At 40.7% G+C, this 18,543-nt stretch overlaps 1 protein-coding gene across 1 annotated transcript in view; it reads left to right on the forward strand.

Moving 5' to 3' along the window:
* Positions 1–540: 540 nt before the first annotated feature.
* The window catches only part of LOC139259809 (activin receptor type-1-like), a 149,160-nt gene continuing 131,157 nt past the window's right edge, over positions 541–18,543 (forward strand). Inside the window, exons 1-2 of the mRNA XM_070875613.1 lie at positions 541–878; positions 7,838–7,927. The gene's annotated coding sequence lies outside the window, so the exon portion shown is untranslated. The remainder of the gene's footprint in view (positions 879–7,837; positions 7,928–18,543) is intronic.

Raw genomic sequence — 18,543 nt, forward strand, 5'->3', positions numbered from 1 at the left:
GCATTGGTCTCATCAGTCACCTTAGAACACATATTAGTGTGGAAGCAAGTCATCCTCGACTCCGGGGGACTGCCTAAGAGGAGAGTGTATCCTCTTGCTCACGACAAGCAATGTCACGGGAGATCTGCCAGTATATATAATACAGAAACTAGAAATATTAATCGAGCAAAACATCTTGTATGTTAGTTATGTTATTTGACTAAAATCTGAATAACTAGCAACGTTCAGTTTGGTTTGCAAACAATTTCACTCAATGGATGCTTAAAATAGTTTTTTTACTTACAGACGCATTGAAAAGAACATATTTCGTAATTAACTTTATGATAATAGATATTTGAGGTGAGAAAGTTGCAACTGGATTGGCTTCCCGATATTTGCAACAGAAAAGGAATGCGCTGTGAAAGTTGAATAGACGGTGTGTGATATTTAATTGGCCCAATCCCCCTCCCCATCCCCCCTCGCCCCAGGTGTCTGCTTGGGGAATTTGGACAAAGAGGAAATGATGTGGTAATGGGCTTGTTAATTACAGCCTGGGACTGATCCGAGCGACAGACTGTCGCTCCACAGGGCGGAGAGGGAGAAAAACAACACAACAAAAACCCATCGGATACTGGCATCGACAGCTTTGCAACTCTGTACTCGAAGGAAAACCCCGCGATCGATTGATCGCGACAAAAATCACAAACTTGGAGTTCCGGAAGGGCAATGTCGGCGGAATTTAGCTGACATAACTGTCGGTGCAGTTTCAGGGAGCCGTCCTGTGAGTCTCCAAACTCCACTTCAATGGTTGAACATTTTCCCCAGTAGCGGCAAAGCCCGGTGGAAGGTTTGGATCGATGTCGGCCTCTTCGAAAGAGGAATTTTGACTTCGCAAAGAGGTAAGTTAAAGCTATTTCCAACTTTAGATAAAATAAACGAGTCCTTCCATCAGCTTTATATAGCCGATCAGAGTTGGGGAGAGTGTCAACACATTTTTACACAATCTCCAGATAACTTCGATTCAAGCTTTAGTTATTGTACCCGAGGACTTGGAAAAGCTGGGCCAAGTTATTGTTCAAGTTTTCTCCCATCTGATACAGTTGTACAGCTTCAAAAGATGGAATGCCGGTTTAGTTGTGGCAGCCCCAGGCAAATGTGGTCACAGCTGTTACACATTACAATGGCAAGTTTTAAATCTCTCTTCAACAGGGTAACCATAGGAGCCTGCTCTGAATCCTGGGAACCACACAACTAAGGCAACGATTTCCCCCTGTGGTATTTTTCCTCTGCAGTTTAAATGGCGGCCTGAGGTTCAACCTGGCTGGGTGTGGAATTACCTTCACGCTGCCCCCTGAGGGCTACAGTTGCTGTCCAGGTTCGGTGTCGCTCTCATGTAATAAATTATTGACTGGGAATATAACCATGGACTTTCCGCAGTTATTTCCTATTGAGCAGCCTCACAGCAGACCCTATTACACGGAATGTAATTGGAGTGAAATGATCAACCTTATGATAGTGGAAGGGGAGGGTAACAACTGCAGTTTCAAACTTTTTTTTCAGAGGGAAAGGATTACTCCTTTTTGAATGAATGTACTCGGTGTGCATGTATTTAATTAACAATAACCACGGGTTTCTTTGGGCTGAATTCCACTGCTTTGTTGATTCAAGGCTAGACCCTGCTAGTGCTGCTGATTTCCTGCGTTTCATTCTGTTCCCCTGGATCACTCCCTCTTCCCCCCCCCCCATCAAATTCTGGTTTCTCCTCATATCAGTCTCGACCACAAGGAATCGTCCTCATCATGCCCAGCTCTCTGCCACTGTGTAATCTAAGCTGTCTCGTTGTCTCTCTTTCCTTCTCTTTTGCTCTCACTTGCTCTTGCTCTGCTCTCTCCTCCTCCATCTTTTCCAGTCATGCATCATTTACCTCATTCTTCAATAGCACCATGTCATCTTGATCCTTTTCCCCAACATATCATCCAATCTGCTGCCATCCCAGATTAATGTCTCTCTTCAATTAGCCCATGGCCTCCTGGTCCTTCTCTTCCTCAGCTACTCCATTGTCAGGAGGCCATGTGTATGTTGACAACACCCAACTTGATGTCTTCACTACTTCCCTCAATCACAAGATTACCTCTGTGCTGTCTGACTGCTTGCCTGATATTAAGTTGCAGATGAGTTTGAATTTCTTCCAATTGAGAGCAATGGAAAGATAGAAGTACCTGGTATAGTTTTAGGCTCCCACAATAAGCTCTTCCTTGCCATTGACTTCAAACCCTCTGCAGCACTATGAATCAAGCTGTGGAAAATCTCAGCATCCTATTTTATCTAGAGCTAAGCTTCAAGCCCAAAACTGTATCCATCACTAAAACTGCTTAATTGCACTTCCACAGTATTTCCTAATTCTACCCTATCTCAGCAGCTGATACCTTCAACCATATTTTTGTCATCTCCAGTTCAATTTCTTCAATGTCCTCCTTCCCATCCTCCACTCTCCATGAACATGCACGTCCAAAATTCTCATTCTGCCTGCACTAAATTCCACTCAACAGTCATCGATCCCTATTGTTCTACACTGGCTTCCTGTCTCCCAACACTTTGAATTTGAAAAGTTCATCCTTGTCCTCAACCCCTATCATGACTTTGCCCAACCACTTCTGCATCATTTGGTCTTCTGGCTCTGCTCTTCTGTGTATCTGCACCCTTTCCCTTTGCCTAACGTTAGTGACAGAGCCTTCAACTGCCTTGACCCTACTCTCTCAAATTCTCCCCCTCTGCCTCTCAACTATTCTTTATATAAACCTTCTTACAATCTATATTTTAACCAAACTTTTGCTATCCTCTCCTAACTCTCCCATCAGGTTGTGGCCTCTGTGTTCCTTTTTTTATTTTCTCTCCCTCTATATGGCCCTTGGAACATTTTTTTACATTAAGGGCATTATTTAAATGTATGATTTTGTATTTAATTTTATTGCAGTGCTTCAAATATGTATTGATTATCCAAATGTATTAAATTGTAAAGAGATTGAAAATGAAATGGGCTTGTACATGAAAGGATTGGAAAATTCCTCTTTCCATCGCTGAATCCATAATTCTAATTTAGATTTTTTGGGGAAAATTATCTTCCATGTGTCAGTCAAATCTTTGCCTAATTTCTACCAGATGAGAATATGGATTTTGACTGATTTTATGTGTCTTTAAATCATTATCTTTAATTTTGAGTGGAAAAGCTTTCCTTATGGTGTTGTAATTTTCTATTTTAGCCAATTATTAAGTGGTGATCCAATCAAGTTGAAGTCAGTGTGATATTTTTGATATGTCTGTAACCATGAACACATTTTAAAGGAAGAAAGTAGAGTAATAGACAGAAACTTTGCATTAGGCACTACAGGTGAAAGGAAAACAAAAAGATGTAAAGTAATTAAATCAGGAGAGAGAAATAAGAAATGAGAAAAATATTAAAGCAGAAGGATAGATTAGGGTGTGTGGCCCAAATAAATGTTCTTTTATACAAACACGCAGTACAAGGAACAAATTGAATGAATTGCAGGTGCAAATTCAATTTAGAGGGTACAACTTGGTAGCCATACAGAGACATTGCTGCAAGGTCAGGAGTGGGAACTAAATATACTAGGTTAGAAGAGTAAGGATAGGGAATTTGTTGGAGGGGGAGTAGTAGCTTTAGTGATTAAGGATGAAATTACCTCCTATAATAAGAGATGATATAACGAGAGGTAGCAGATAGTGGAGACTTTATGGGTAGAATTAAGAAATAGAAAAGGGTTTAAGACTGTAGTGAGAGTTGTGTATTGACCCCCTGGTCGCAGTTGTAAAGTGGCGGAATATATTAATGCAGAGATTATACAAGCAGGTAGCAAAGACAGAATGATTTTAAGTTCTATATAGATTGGGGGAAAAAGGCAGTGAATTTTTTAAGTGTGTTCGGGACATTTTTCTGCATCAATATATCCTAGAACCAACAAAGGGGCAGGCCATATTAGACTTAAATGAGTAATGAGCCAGATTTAATTAACAGCCTAACGGTGTATGAAAATTGATCTAATAGCGATCATAATAGGATCAAGTTCAACTTTGTGTTTGAAAGGGAGAAATGGAAAACAGTTACTTAGAATCTAGGTTTAGGTAAGGCCAACTTCAATGGGATGGGACAGACGGTTCACAGTAACTGGGCAAATCTATTAATGGGTAAAACAACAGCAGATAAGTAGGAGGTGTTCAAAAAAGAATTTAATGTGACACACAACCAATTTATACCCCTAAAGGGGAAAGAGCTCTACAATCTCAGATGACTAAAGAGGTAAGGGACAGCATAAAAGAAAAAGCATACAAGAATGCAAAAAATAGCAGAAATCCTGGCGAATTGGAGAGACACACACAACAGCAAAGGGTGACAAAACAGATAGTAGGAGCTATGAAAAAAGAATTTGGAAGGGATATCAAAATCAACGCAGAACTATTATTATGTTGGGGGGGGGGGGGTGGAGAAAGAGGAAGATTAAGAGAAATGCGGGCTCCTTAAAACCTGATAATGGTGTTATAAATGAAAACAAGGAAATGGCAGACGTGCTAAATAATTACTTTGTGTCAGTATTTATAGTAGAGGAAGAGGATAGCATGCCAGACATCCCAAAGAAACTAATATTGAACCAGGGATGGGACTCACCAAAATTAATGTAAATAAATTAAAAGTAATGATGAAAATAATGTTACTAAAGAGTGGCAAACCCCCAGGACCAGATGGTTTTCATCATAGTCGTTAAAGGGAGTAGGTGAGAACATTGCAAATGCCTTAACAATGACCTTCCAAAGTGTTTGTGATTCAGGGATCGATACTTTAGATTAGAAAATTGCATACATCACTCTGCTATTTAAGAAAGGGGAGAGAGGGAAACTAGGGAATTATAGACTAGTTAGCCTAACCTCTTTTGTGGGGAAATTATTAGAGTCTATAATTAAGGTAGAATGAATGAACAACTTGAAATTTTCAGCTGATCAAAGAGAGCCAGCATGGATTTGTAAAGGGTAGATTTATCGGGCATGACCTGATTGAAATTTTTGATGAGGTGACTAAAATACTGGACAGGGGAATGTCTATAGATTTTATTTATATGGACTTCCAGAAGGTATTTGATAAAGTACCTCATAAGAGACTGTTAGCTAAAGTTGAAGCTCAAAATTGAGGGCAAATTATTGACCTGGTTAGAAAATTGGCTGAGCGGCAGGAGGCAGAGAGTAGGGATAATGGGCAGGTACTCTAATTGGCAGGATGTGACTAGTGGCGTCCTGCAGGGATCTGTGTTGGGGTTTTAACTATTCACCACCATATTTATTAACCACTTAGCTGACGGGATAGAAAGCCATTTATCCAAATTTGCTGATGATGCAAAGATAGGTGACATTGTAAGCAGTGTAGAAGGAAGCATAAAATTACTAAGAGATATTAAAAGATTCATTGAAAGGGCAAAACTGTTGCAAATGGATTTCAATATAGGCAAGTGTGAAATCATCCGCTTTGGACCCAAAAAGGATATATCAGAGTACTTTCACAGTATTTTCAGATAGTCAGCCGTGGCTTAGTTGATAGCACTCTCGAGTCAGAAGGTTGTGGGTTCAAGTCCCACTCCAGAGACATGAGCACAAAACTCTAAGCTGACACTCCAATGCAGTGCTGAGGGAGTGCTGCACTGTCAGGTGCTGTCTTTCAGATGAGATGTTAACCGAGGCCCCATCTGCTCTCTCAGGTGGATGTAAAAGATCCCATGGCACTATTTTAAAGTTATCCCCAGTGTCTTGGCTAATATTTATCCCTCACTCAACATCACAAAAAAACAGATTATTTGGTCATTATCACATTGCTGTTTGTGGGAGCTTGCTGTGCTCAAATTGCCTGCCACGTTTACTACATTACAACAGCGACTACACTTCAAAAGTACTTCATTGGCTGTACAGTGCTTTGGGATATCATGAGGTCGTGAAAGGTGCTACATAAATGCAAGTCTAAACTTTTCTCCTCTCATCATCTTTTATTCTTCTCTCTTTTGTTTCTTCTCCTGCTTTCTCTCCCCTTTTTTCTTTCTTTAAAAAAATATCAAAAAGGCTAATGGGATGCTGGCCTTTATATCTAGAGGACTAGAATACAATGGGGCAGAAGTTAAATGCATCTGTACTATTCACTTCAAACACTCCCTGTGGTAGTGAGTTCCACATTCTCACCACTCTTTGGGCAAAGAATTTTCTTCTGAATTCCCTATTGGATTTCTTGGTGACTGTCTTGTATTGATGGTCTCTAGTTATGCTCATCCCCACAAGTGGAAACATTCACTCTGTATCCACTTTATCAAAATCTTGCAAAAATTTAAATACCTCTATTAGTTCACCTCTCAGCTTTTTTTTTTAAAAAGAGAAAAGTGAGCCAGCCTACTCATCTTTTCCTGATAATGTATACCCTCGCATTTCTGGTATCATCCTTGTAAATCTTATCTGCCCCTACTCCACTTGCCTCTACATCCTTTTTATAATATGTCAACCAGAACAATACGCAATACTCTAAGTGCACTCTAACCAAGGTTTGATACAGGTTTAGCATAACTTCCCTGCTTTTCAATTCTATACCTCCTAAAAATAAACCCTAGTGCTTGGTTTGCTTTTTTATGGCCTTGCTAACCTGTGTTGCAACTTTTAGCGATTTGTGTATTTGTACTCCGAGATCCCTTTGTTCCTCTACTCCACCTGGACTTGCACCCTCCAAGTAATAAGTGACCTCCCTATTCTTCCTACCAAAATGTAATACCTCACATTTATCTGTGTTGAACATCATTTTCCCATTCTGCAAGTCATTAATGTCCTCCTGTAATCTGTTGCAGTCCTCCGTATTGACTATTGCCCCCAATTTGGTGTTATCCGCAAATTTAGAAATTGTGTTTTTGATTCCAAAGTCTAAATTGTTTAACATAAATTGTGAGCAACAGTGGTGCCAGCACTGATCCTTGTGGAACACAACTACCTACCTTTTGGCACTACCCTTTACCCCTACTCTCTGCTTTCTGACTTGAAGCCAGCTGGCTATCCATTCTGCTACATGTCCCTGACTCCGCATTCTCTGACCTTGTTCACCAGTCTATTATGGGGTACCTTATCGAAGGCCTTTTGAAAATCTAGATAAATGACATCTACTAAATTGCTATTGTGTACTCTCTCTGTTACCTCTTCAGTAAATTCAATGATGTTGGTCAAGCAATCCATGCTGACTATTCATTTATATTTTTGGTTTCTAGAAGTTCTTCTATTTTCTCCTTTAGTAAGGATTCCATTATTTTTCCTATCACTGATGTTAAACTGACTGGTCTAAAATTCCCTGGACATGTTCTATCCTCCTTCTTAAACATGATTATAACATTACCTATCCACCAGTCCTCTGGCACTGAACCTTTTTCTAACAAATTATTAAATGTGTAGTAATACCTCTGCTATCTCTTCCCTAGATTAACTTGTGTGAAGTGAAAGGATTGTGGGCCACTTTCAATGACATGTATGTATATTGTGTAATATTCATTGCAACAGGTAGTCTAAAGTAGTAGAAATAACAATGGCGGTTTTATACTAGTAAAGTGTTGTTTCCTAACATGCAGATGTTGCAGTGGAGACACAGATTTCCCAGATTTCCCAGGTGTGATGAAGGTCCAGTAGAGAGCAGTGGTTTGCTTGGCATCTTGATGTAAAATTACATTTTAACATTTTTATGTATGGACCAATGGGCTGGCTCAGCATCTCACCTGTCAATGTTTTCAATATATCTTGTATATAAGAGGGATATAACTGTCTGTTGTCTCCATTCCTGCAGACCTGCTGGAAGGGATTGATTCAGAAAACGAAGAGCTGGTTCTCTGCACTCTACATTTTCTAAATCTGCTTCTAGGATAGTAACATACAGGTGAGTTGGGTATTGCTCTTCTAAATATAAAAACACCCTTTTTAATCCCTAGCTTCTGTGATGTTGTCAAGTGCCTGTACTACAAGGTTGAGTATTGCAGCCAACCTTAGTTTGGTCAAGATCACATTAGTGTGTTGAACTGTGGGCCTTTATTATCTGTTTTTGTTATCTGAATGTGTGCTGCAAGTTATTGATGCAGCGGGTGTTCAAGTGATCTAGAAATGTTTTTTTTCTCACATTAGTGTTGCATGTTTTCAGCTCTTTAGTGATAGGCATTTTATTTTATGCCTAAGAATACACATTTGATTTTTGTGATGTGAACTATTTATTTTACAAGTGCTTGTAAAACCAATATGGACCACTTTGATTCCACCTTGTCTTCAATAGATGTAGTTTTGCTACCTGTGCAGTGCTAAAGAGTTGTAATTTCCAAAGGTCAAATGTTGGCTTCCTTCCAGTGACTAAGGTGTTAATTATCAGTAGGAGTTTTTTTTCCTGTTGATTAAAGTTTTTATTGCCTCTTTAGGAATAAAAAATAACTGGTTGAACATGCAACAGAAAATTCCACCTACAATCCCCCTGTCATTAAAACATTAAGGACAACACAGAACTCTGAAAATTCAAACCTACAAACTATAGAATTTTAATTATTTTAAAAGGATATAAAACATACCACATAAGACATATTTTGAAAATAAAAGCACATGGGATTAAACGGACAGTAACTTGGATACGTAATTGACTGTGCAATAAGAGATAGAGAGTAGTGGTGAACGGATGTCTTTCTGACTGCTGAGAAGTACACAGTGGGATCCCCATGGGTCGGTATTAGGACCACGGGTTTTCTTGCTGCATATAAATGACCTGGACTTGCGTATAGGAGTATAATTTAGAAGTTTGTGAATGATGAGCAACTTGGCAATGTAGTAAAGAGTTAGCAGGATAGTAACAGACTTCAAGAACAACTTGTATTTATACAGTGCCTTAAACGTAGTGAAACGTCCCAAGGTGCTTCACAGGAGTATTATGCGATTTAAAAAATTCACACGAGCCGCGTAAATAGAAATTAGTGCAGGTGACAGAGGTATGTTTTAAGGATTGTCTTGAAGGAGGAAAGAGAGGCGGAAAGGTTTAGGCAGGGAGTTTCATAGCTTGGGGCCTAGGCAACAGAATTGATGGCCACTGATGGTGTAGCGATTATAGAAACATAGAAAATAGGTGCAGGAGTAGGCCATTCGGCCCTTCGAGCCTGCACCACCATTCAATAAGATCATGTCTGATCATTCCCACAGTACCCCTTTCCTGCTTTCTCTCCATACCCCTTGAACCCCTTAGCCGTAAGGGCCATATCTAACTCCCTCTTGAATATATCCAATGAACTGGCATCAACAACTCTCTGCGGCAGGGAATTCCATAGGTTAACAACTCTGAGTGAAGAAGTTTCTCCTCATCTCAGTCCTAAATGGCCTACCCCTTATCCTAAGACTGTATCCCCTGGTTCTGGACTTCCCCAACATCGGGAACATTCTACCCGCATCTAACCTGTCCTGTCCCGTCAGAATCTTATATGTTTCTATGAGATCCCCTCTCATCCTTCTAAACTCCACTGTATAAAGGCCCAGTTGATCCAGTCTCTCCTCATATGTCAGTTCTGCCATCCCGGGAATCAGTCTGGTGAACCTTCGCTGCACTCCCTCAATAGCAAGAACGTCCTTCCTCAGATTAGGAGACAAAAACTGAACACAATATTCCTGGTGAGGCCTCACCAAGGCCCTGTACAACTGCAGTAAGACCTCCCTGCTTCTATACTCAATTCCCTAACTATGAAGGCCAACATACCATTTGCCTTCTTCACCACCTGCTGTACCTGTGTGTCAACTTTCAAAAACTGATGAACCATGACACCCAAGTCTCGTTGCACCTCCCCTTTTCGTAATCTGCCGCCATTCAGATAATAATCTGTCTTTGTGTTTATGCTCCCAAAGTGGATAACCTCACATTTATCCACATTATACTGCATCTGCCATGCATTTGCCCACTCACCTAACCTGTCCAAGTCACCCTGCAGCCTCCTAGTGTCCCCCTCACAGCTCACACCGCCACCCAGTTTAGTGTCATCTGCAAACTTGGAGATATTACACTCAATTCCTTCATCCAAATCATTGATGTATATTGTAAAGAGCTGGGATCCCAGCACTGAGCCCTGTGGTACTCCACTAGTCACTGCCTGCCATTCTGAAAAGGACCCGTTTATCCCGACTCTCTGCTTCCTGTCTGCCAACCAGTTCTCTATCCATGTCAGTATATTACCCCCATACCATGTGCTTTGATTTTGCACACCAATCTCTTGTGTGGGACCATGTCAAAAGCCTTTTGAAAGTCCAAATAAACCACATCCACTGGTTCTCCCTTGTCCACTCTACTAGTTACATCCTGAAAAAATTCCAGAAGATTTGTCGAGTATGATTTCCCCTTTTAAATCCACGCTCACTTGGACCGATCCTGATACTACTTTCCAAATGTGCTGCTATTTCATCTTTAATAATTGATTCCAACATTTTCCCCACTACTGATGTCAGGCTAACCGGTCTATAATTACCCACTTTCTCTCTCTCTCTTCCTTTTTTAAAAAGTGGTGTTACATTAGCTACCCTCCAGTCCATAGGAACTGATCTAGAGTCGATAGACTGTTGGAAAATGATCACCAATGCATCCACTATTTCTAGGGCCACTTCCTTAAGTACTCTGGGATGCAGACTATCAGGCCCCGGGGATTTATCAGCCTTCAATCCCATCAATTTCCCTAACACAATTTCCCATCTAATAAGGATATCCTTCAGTTCCTCCTTCTCACTAGACCCTTGGTCCCCTAGTACTTCTGGAAGGTTATTTGTGTCTTCCTTCGTGAAGACAGAACCAAAGTATTTGTTCAATTGGTCTGTCAGTTCTTTGTTCCCCATTATAAATTCACCTGAATCTGACTGCATGGGACCAAGTTTGTCTTCACTAATCTTTTTCTCTTCACATATCCATAGACGCTTTTGCAGTCAGTTTTTATGTTCCTGGCAAGCTTCTTCTCTTACTCTATTTTCCCCCTCCTAATTAAACCCTTTGTCCTCCTCTGCTGAATTCTAAATTTCTCCCAGTTCTCAGGTTTGTTGCTTATTCTGGCCAATTTATATGCCTCTTCCTTGGTTCTAACACTATTCTTAATTTCCCTTGTTCGCCATGGTTGAGCCACCTTCCCCATTTTATTTTTATTCCAGACAGGGATGTACAATTGCTGAAGTTCATCCATGTGATCTTTAAATATAATCCGGGATGTACAGGAGCACATAGACTGGTGAAATGGACAGGCATATAGCAGATGCAATTTAATGCGGATAAGTGTGAAGATACACTTTGGGGTGGGCGGGGGGAGGGGGTAACATGTAGTACCCATCTAATCTAAATGGTTCTATTTTGAGGTGGGTGCAAGAGCAGAGGGGCATACACAAGGAAGATTCAAATCTTCGCAGATTAGTATTGAGCTTTGAGTGACACTGGTTTCCATTTTCAAGAATCAATGGTAATCACTCAAGTATCTTGGCTACTTAAATAAAATCTTAAGAAAATTAAATTAATGCCAAGGGATGTGTTGTCTCGATGTATTGGGTGCAATGGTACTAATGTGAGTAAGGAAAAATCTTAAGCTTTAATGTTGTTTTGAAAACTTTTATTTTGACACTTCTAATCATGTCCATCAATGATGGACCTATACCACCACACAAGTACTTCAACTTAGTGTTGTACAGTTCAAATATTTCTCTAGACAAATTCTATTGCTCCAAACTTGGAGAAGTTATTAACGTCTTTGCATCAAATTGATTGTCCGATCTGTTTGCTACTACAACTCATCTCTTCTGTTTCTTGAAATAATTTTTGGCTTGAGTCTATCTGGTGTCACTGACTCTGGAGTGTTATATTTTCTTTGTTCAGAACATTGTTCTGGCCACATTGAGGTTCAGTTTTAGTCCATCCCCACAAAAGATTACATGTTCTCTACATCTGGTTACTGGACTTTTCCAGCAGCTGATTGGTCACGTTTCTGTAAATTTCTGTTTAGGTGTAACTTTTTAAATACGTAAAGCTGATCTGTCCTTCTCGCAGGATGCATTGAAACGAATCCTTAAGGACTAGAGAGTTTCACTTGATGTATTGTGTCTATATACAATGAGCCAGACTTTGGAGCAAGATATTCAATCTCAATCCAAAAAAGAACCAGGACAAGCACAATATGTCTTCATTTTTGGAACTCAAAAAAAATATTGGAGCACTGGTTGCTGACCAGTCAGGGCTGGTGCCATTCTGTCGCAGGCAGCCGCGTTAAAACATCAATGAGTCAGCAGGTTTATTGCCACCTCTTTTTTCCAAAGCTGAGTGTTGGCTGATAGTATCTGGACCTGGAAGTGCTCCTTCTTTCTACCAACGTGGAACTTTATTTAAACCAGGATTTATAGCTAAGCTGATGTATTGGATGTTTACTGTTTATCCTGGACAGGATGTTGTTCCCATTAAATATTTTTCATGCTTCATGGAGCTGACTTTGCATCATATTCCAGTAATTAAAATATTGTGCATGGTTTTAAAATGATGATGGACTGGAAGGGTTTAAAAAATAAAACTATCATGCTAATTCTGGGACTTGTCCTTGCGAGAAAAAAGAAGATTGAGAGATAACCTAATGCAGATCTTTTAAAAGCTGAGAAAATTGCAATAAAGTTGAATTACATTTTGGACTGTGAACTGAAAACTGGAGGGATGCCTGTACAGAATTAATCAGTCTTGAATTTATTTTCCAACCACGTGGAATTACGTGGAACAGACTAGTCTCTCAGCTGAAACAGTTAATGCTGACCATTAATGCTTTTTGGAAAGAAACACAAGACAGATATCATAGAAACTTAGAAATTTACAGTGCAGAAGGAGGCCATTTCAGCACCGGCCGACTAGGAGCTACACGGCCCTCGGTCAGCAGCCCTGAAGGTTACATATAAACCTATGAACAATGGCAGAAAGGTAAAGAACATCCGGCCCAACCAGTCCACCCCACACAACTGATACCCCATGTATTGCAACATTTTACACACTCTCTTTCCCCCCAGCCCCCACCACCCAGAGCCATGGGATCTCCTGGGAGAGGCAAAAAAACAGATCAAAAACCCAGGCCAATTGGGGAAAAAAATATGGGAAAATTCCCCTCCGACCCATCCAGGCAATTGAAACTAGTCCAGGAGACCACTCTGGCCGTATTAGATTCCATGAAGTACTTGCCATCGTATCTGCGCCAGCCAACGAGGCTATCCAGTCTAAGCCCACTTACCAGCTCTAGGTCCGTAACCCTGCAGGCTACGGCACTTCAAGTGCCTATCCAAGCACTTTTTAAATGTGGTGAGGGTTTTTGCCTCTACTACCTTTCCAGGCAGTGAGTTTTAGACCCCTTTAACCCTCTGCGTGAAGAAGCTTACCCTCAAATCCTCTCTAAACCTTCCACCAACCACCTTAAACCTATGCCCCCTCGTAATTGGCCCCTCCACCAAGGCAAATAGGCCCTTGCTATCCACTATAACTAGGCCCCTCAAAATTTTATACACCTCCAATGAGGTCTCTCAGCCTCCTGTTCCAAGGAGAACAAACCCAGCCTATCCAATCTGTCCTCGTAGCTAAGATTCTCCATTCCAGGCAGCATCCTCGTAAATCTCCCCTGCACCCTCTCCAGTGCAATCACGTCCTTCTTATAATACGGCGACCAGAACTGCACTCAGTATTCCAGCTATGTCCTAACCAGTGTATTATACAATTTGAGTATAATCTCCTTGCTCTTGTATTCTATGCCTCGGCCAATAAAGGCAAGCATTCCGTATGCCGTCTTAACCACCCTATCCACTTGGCCTGCAACTTTCAAGGATGTATGGACAAGCACTCCAAGATCCCTTTGTTCATTTACACAGCTAAGTGGCCTACCATTTAATGTGTATACCCTTTCCTTATTAGCCCTCCCCAAGTGCATTACCTCACACTTCTCCGAATTAAATTCAATTTGCCACTGTTCTGACCAGTAGAGTGATATCCTCCTGCAGTCCATGACTTTCCTCTTCATTATCAACCACACAACCTATTTTAGTGTCATCTGCAAACTTCTTAATCATACCCCCAACATTTAAGTCCAAGTCATTGATATATACCACAAAAAGCAAGGGATCCAGTATTGAGCCCTGTGGAACTCCACTGGAAACATCCTTCCAGTCACAAAAACATCCATCAATCGTTACGTTTTGCTTCCTACCTCTAAGCTAATTTTGGATCCAACTCGCCATTATGCCCTGGATCCCATGGGCTTTAACCTTCATGACCAGTCTACCATGTGGGATCTTATCAAAGGCTTTGCTAAAGTCCATATGCACTACATCGTACGCACTACCCTCATCGACCCTCCTGGTTACCTCCTCTCAAAATTCAATCAGGTTAGTCAAACACAATTTTCCCTTAACAAATCTGTGCTGACTGGTCCCTAATTAATCCTTGCCTTTCTAAATGTAGATTTATCCTGTCCTTCAGGATTTTTTCCAATAATTTTCCCACCACTGAGGTTAAGTTGACAGGCCTGTAATTACTCGGCCTATCCCTTTCTCCCTTCTTAAACAAGGGTACCACATTAGCAGTCCTCCGGCACCATGCCTGAATCCAAAGAGGACGGGAAAATAATGGTCAAGGCCTCTGCTATTTCCTCTTTTGCTTCGGTCAAAGCCTGGGATGCATTTCATCCGGGCCTAGGGACATCCACTTTTAAAGCTGCTAAACCCCTTAATACCTCCTGTCTCAATCTGTTTATTTCATCCCAAAATTCACACTCCTCCTCGATAGCAGTATCTGCATTGCCCATTTCCTTTGTTAAAACAGACGCAAAGTATTCATTAACCATTACCACATCTTCCGCCTCCACACTCAGATTATTCTCATGGTCTCTAATAGACCCTACCTTTTCTTTAGTTATCCTCTTGCTCTTAATATATTTATAGAACATCTTTGGGTTTTCTTCGATTTTATTTGCCAAGAATTTTTCATGCTCTCTCTTAGCATTCCTAATATCATTTTTAATTTCACCTGAACTTTCTATATTCCTCCAGAGATTCTACAGTATTTAGCTGTTGGTATATGACATCAGTTTCCCTTTTTTTTTATCCACCCCTGTAAGTCCCTAGACATCCAGGGGGCTCTAGAATTGTTATTCCCACCGTTTTTCTTTAAGGGCACATGTTTGGCCTGAGTCCTTCGGATCTCCTCATTGAATTCCTCCCACTGTTCTGACATTGATTTACCTTCAAGTGGTTGTTTCCAATCCACTGTGGGGAAAATCACTTCTCATCTTAGCAAAATTATCTTTTCCCCAATTTAGGACTTTTATTCCTAGTCTATCCTTTTCCTTATCCATAACTACCTTGAATCTGACTGAATTATGGTCACTGGCACCCTAGTGCTCTCTCACTTATGCCACTTACACCTACCTGCCCAGCTTCATTCCCTAAAACTAAATCCAGAAACGCCCCCTCCCGTGTTGGGCTTGTTACATACTGACTAAAAAAAAAAAAAGTTCTCCTGAATGCATTTTAGGAACTCCGCAACCTCCTATAGCCTTCACAGTATATTTGTCCCAATCAATATTAGGATAATTGAAATCCCCTACTATTACTGCCCTATGGTTTTTGGACGTCACAGGGCCTATAATACACACCCAACAGTGTGATTGTCCCTTTTTTATTTTTCAGTTCGACCCATACGGCCTCATTTGATGATCGCTCTAACATATCATCCCTCCTCACAGTTGTAATTTAAAAAAATCAATACTGCGACCCACCCGCCACTCCCCACCTACCCCCCTTTCTGTCCTGTCTAAACATTCTGTGACCAGGAATATTAATCTGCCAAACCTGCCCCTCTTTCAGCCGTGTCTCTGTAACGACTATAATTTCATACTCCCAAGTATCAATCTGTGCTCTCAGCTCATCCGCCTTGTTTGCTATACTCCTTGCATTGAAGTATATACCATTTAGCACAGGAAGACCTCCTTGCTTACTACTTATAGATTCACTTTTTCTACATTCTTGCTTTCCAGTTTCAGCTTTACTTCCTTCCATATTGAATTTGTTCCCTGGTTCCCATCCCCCTGCCAAGCTAGCTTAAACTGTCTCCAAGAGCACTAGCAAAACTCCCTGTGAGGATATTGGTCCCAGCGCTGTTAAAGTGCACTCCATCTGGTTTGTACAGGTCCCATCTCCCCCAGAACTGGTTCATTGCCTCAGGAATTTAAAGCCCTCCCTCCTGCACCAACTCTCCAGCCACACGTTCATCCTCTATCCTTCTGTTCTTGTACTCATTAGCATGTGACACCGGTAGTAACCCGGAGATTTTTCCCCTAGCTCCCTAAATTCTGCCTGCAGGACCTCATCCTTCTTCCTACCTCATTGGTCCCGACAGGATAAGGATTATAATAAATACAATAGAAGCAGTTTAATGTTAGTGTGGAACATGAGCTATGAGAATTGTTTGTTCTGCTGGATTGAAGGTTCGATGTGTAGTCTACTGCTAACAATTATTCAGTAATTTTAAATTAAGTGACTGACAAGAATAGACAGTTTCAAGGGGTTTTATTTGATCTACTTTTGGTTGTAGGGTGAAATTTTGCAAAACCTTTCTACAGGATATTAAGTAGATTGGATAGAACTGACACTGGAATGGTTTATATGAAGTCTGTGGAATGAGTAGGCTTGATCGGCTGAATAACTTTTTTTGTATGCTTGTTTATGTCCTTGAGTTACTGTATAGAGCAGGGGTGCTCAAAGAGCCCTTAGTTCAACTGTGGTTTGCAGGCTGGCCCAAGTGATGCCGTTCCAGTTGTGCTTTTATTTTTAACTTGCTGGTTTGTCCTGTTTGAGTTTTGTGAACATGGGGGTTTGGAAAAGGTGGTTCTTAGAAAACCTAGATGTTAGTATCTCCAGCTTGAGTTACATACAGATTCATGGGAACATGCATATATGATAAACAGTGTAACAAAGGTAAATCGTTACGACTTGAAACTAAACTGTGACTGGGACAAAGGGCATGGATTCAAACTAATAAATGCAAATTTTAGGAAGTTCTTCATACATGGAATGGCCTTCTAGGAGGAATAGTTGGTGTGACAAATTTGGAATCATTTAAGAAACAGTTAGATGCTGTGATGGGAATGGGAAATGTTTAAGGTATTTTTGGATGGATGAAACACGCCTGGCCCAATGACTTTGATCTGCATGGGTCTTATGAACTATTATCTTTTGAAACAAGCGTTAAAAGCAAAAACATTTTAAACCTGCAGCAAATAGAAGGTCTAGTTAGTACTTGCAATATCTCCAGTTGCACTGGAACCAAAGCATTAAAAAAAATTGTACAGCATCCAAATCTTTTAATATAAAATGTTATGCCAAAGGTCATGCTGCAGTACAGCTGTCTTCCTTCCTGTGCCTTCCTCAAGTGGCCATTATTCATGTGTAAACTTGGAAATGAATGTGAGCAGCCACTCAACCATAGGCCCGATTGCAACTGAGTCTGTTGTTTACATGTATATTTTCTATCTGAGAACACTGGATAGTAATTGTGTGGAATCCCCAGCTAGTAATTGTGTGGGATCCCCAGCGGATTTTATATTTTTGTACAGGCCTGAGTTTGAACCAGACTGTTAAATATTTAATAGTTATTTTTCCCCACCCTTCATTTTTCCTCATCTCTTTTTCTTTTCCCTCTGCTAATCCCTTCCCCAAATCCAGAGTTTTAGGATCCTGGAAAGGAATGAGTTTGAGTAGATGGCATTGTGATGAGTTTTGATTTCAACAACAACTTGCATTTATATTGTGCCATTAACATAAAACGTCCCAATGCGCTTCACTGGAGCATTATCAAACAACATTTGACACCGACCCACATGAGCTATTGAGGCAGATGAAAGCGGTAGGTTTTAAAGAGTGTCGTAAAGGAGGAAAGAGAGGTGGAGAGGTTTAGGGAGGGAATTCCAGAACTTAGGACCTGGGAAGCTGAAGGCACGATAACCGGCAGTGGAGCAATTAAAATCGGGAATGCTCAACAGGCCAGAATTGGAGAAGCGCAGATATGTCGGAGGAGGTTAGAGATAGGGAGGGGTGAGGCTATGTCAGCTCATTACATTGAATCAGCCAAACTGAGGTTTATCGGTTTCCTATTTTTTGTTCAGGATTGTGAACGCAAAGTTTGAAGCGAAGGGGAGGGTTAAAGAAACCAACATTTTTTGGCATGTACCTGTGCTAGCAGGAATAGAGGAGCTTGTTGTTGTATTGCAACTACTGTACCAAAATAACAATATAGTATTCTGCAGTTTACAAATCAGAATAAGGAGCCAAGTGTAGAATATGGCAGCTGAAAATACTAGATAAGTATTCTGCCAAGTTCGAAAAAAATGGACAGCCATTGTAGCCTTGCAGTTGAATGGATTTCACCAATTATTTTGTACTGTTATCATACAATGTTAACATTTTAAGCCACAGTTTCTGTTTGACTATTGTAATATATTT

The sequence above is a fragment of the Pristiophorus japonicus genome, chromosome 3, assembly GCF_044704955.1.
Source record: "Pristiophorus japonicus isolate sPriJap1 chromosome 3, sPriJap1.hap1, whole genome shotgun sequence".
Classification (NCBI taxonomy): Eukaryota; Metazoa; Chordata; class Chondrichthyes; family Pristiophoridae; genus Pristiophorus; species Pristiophorus japonicus.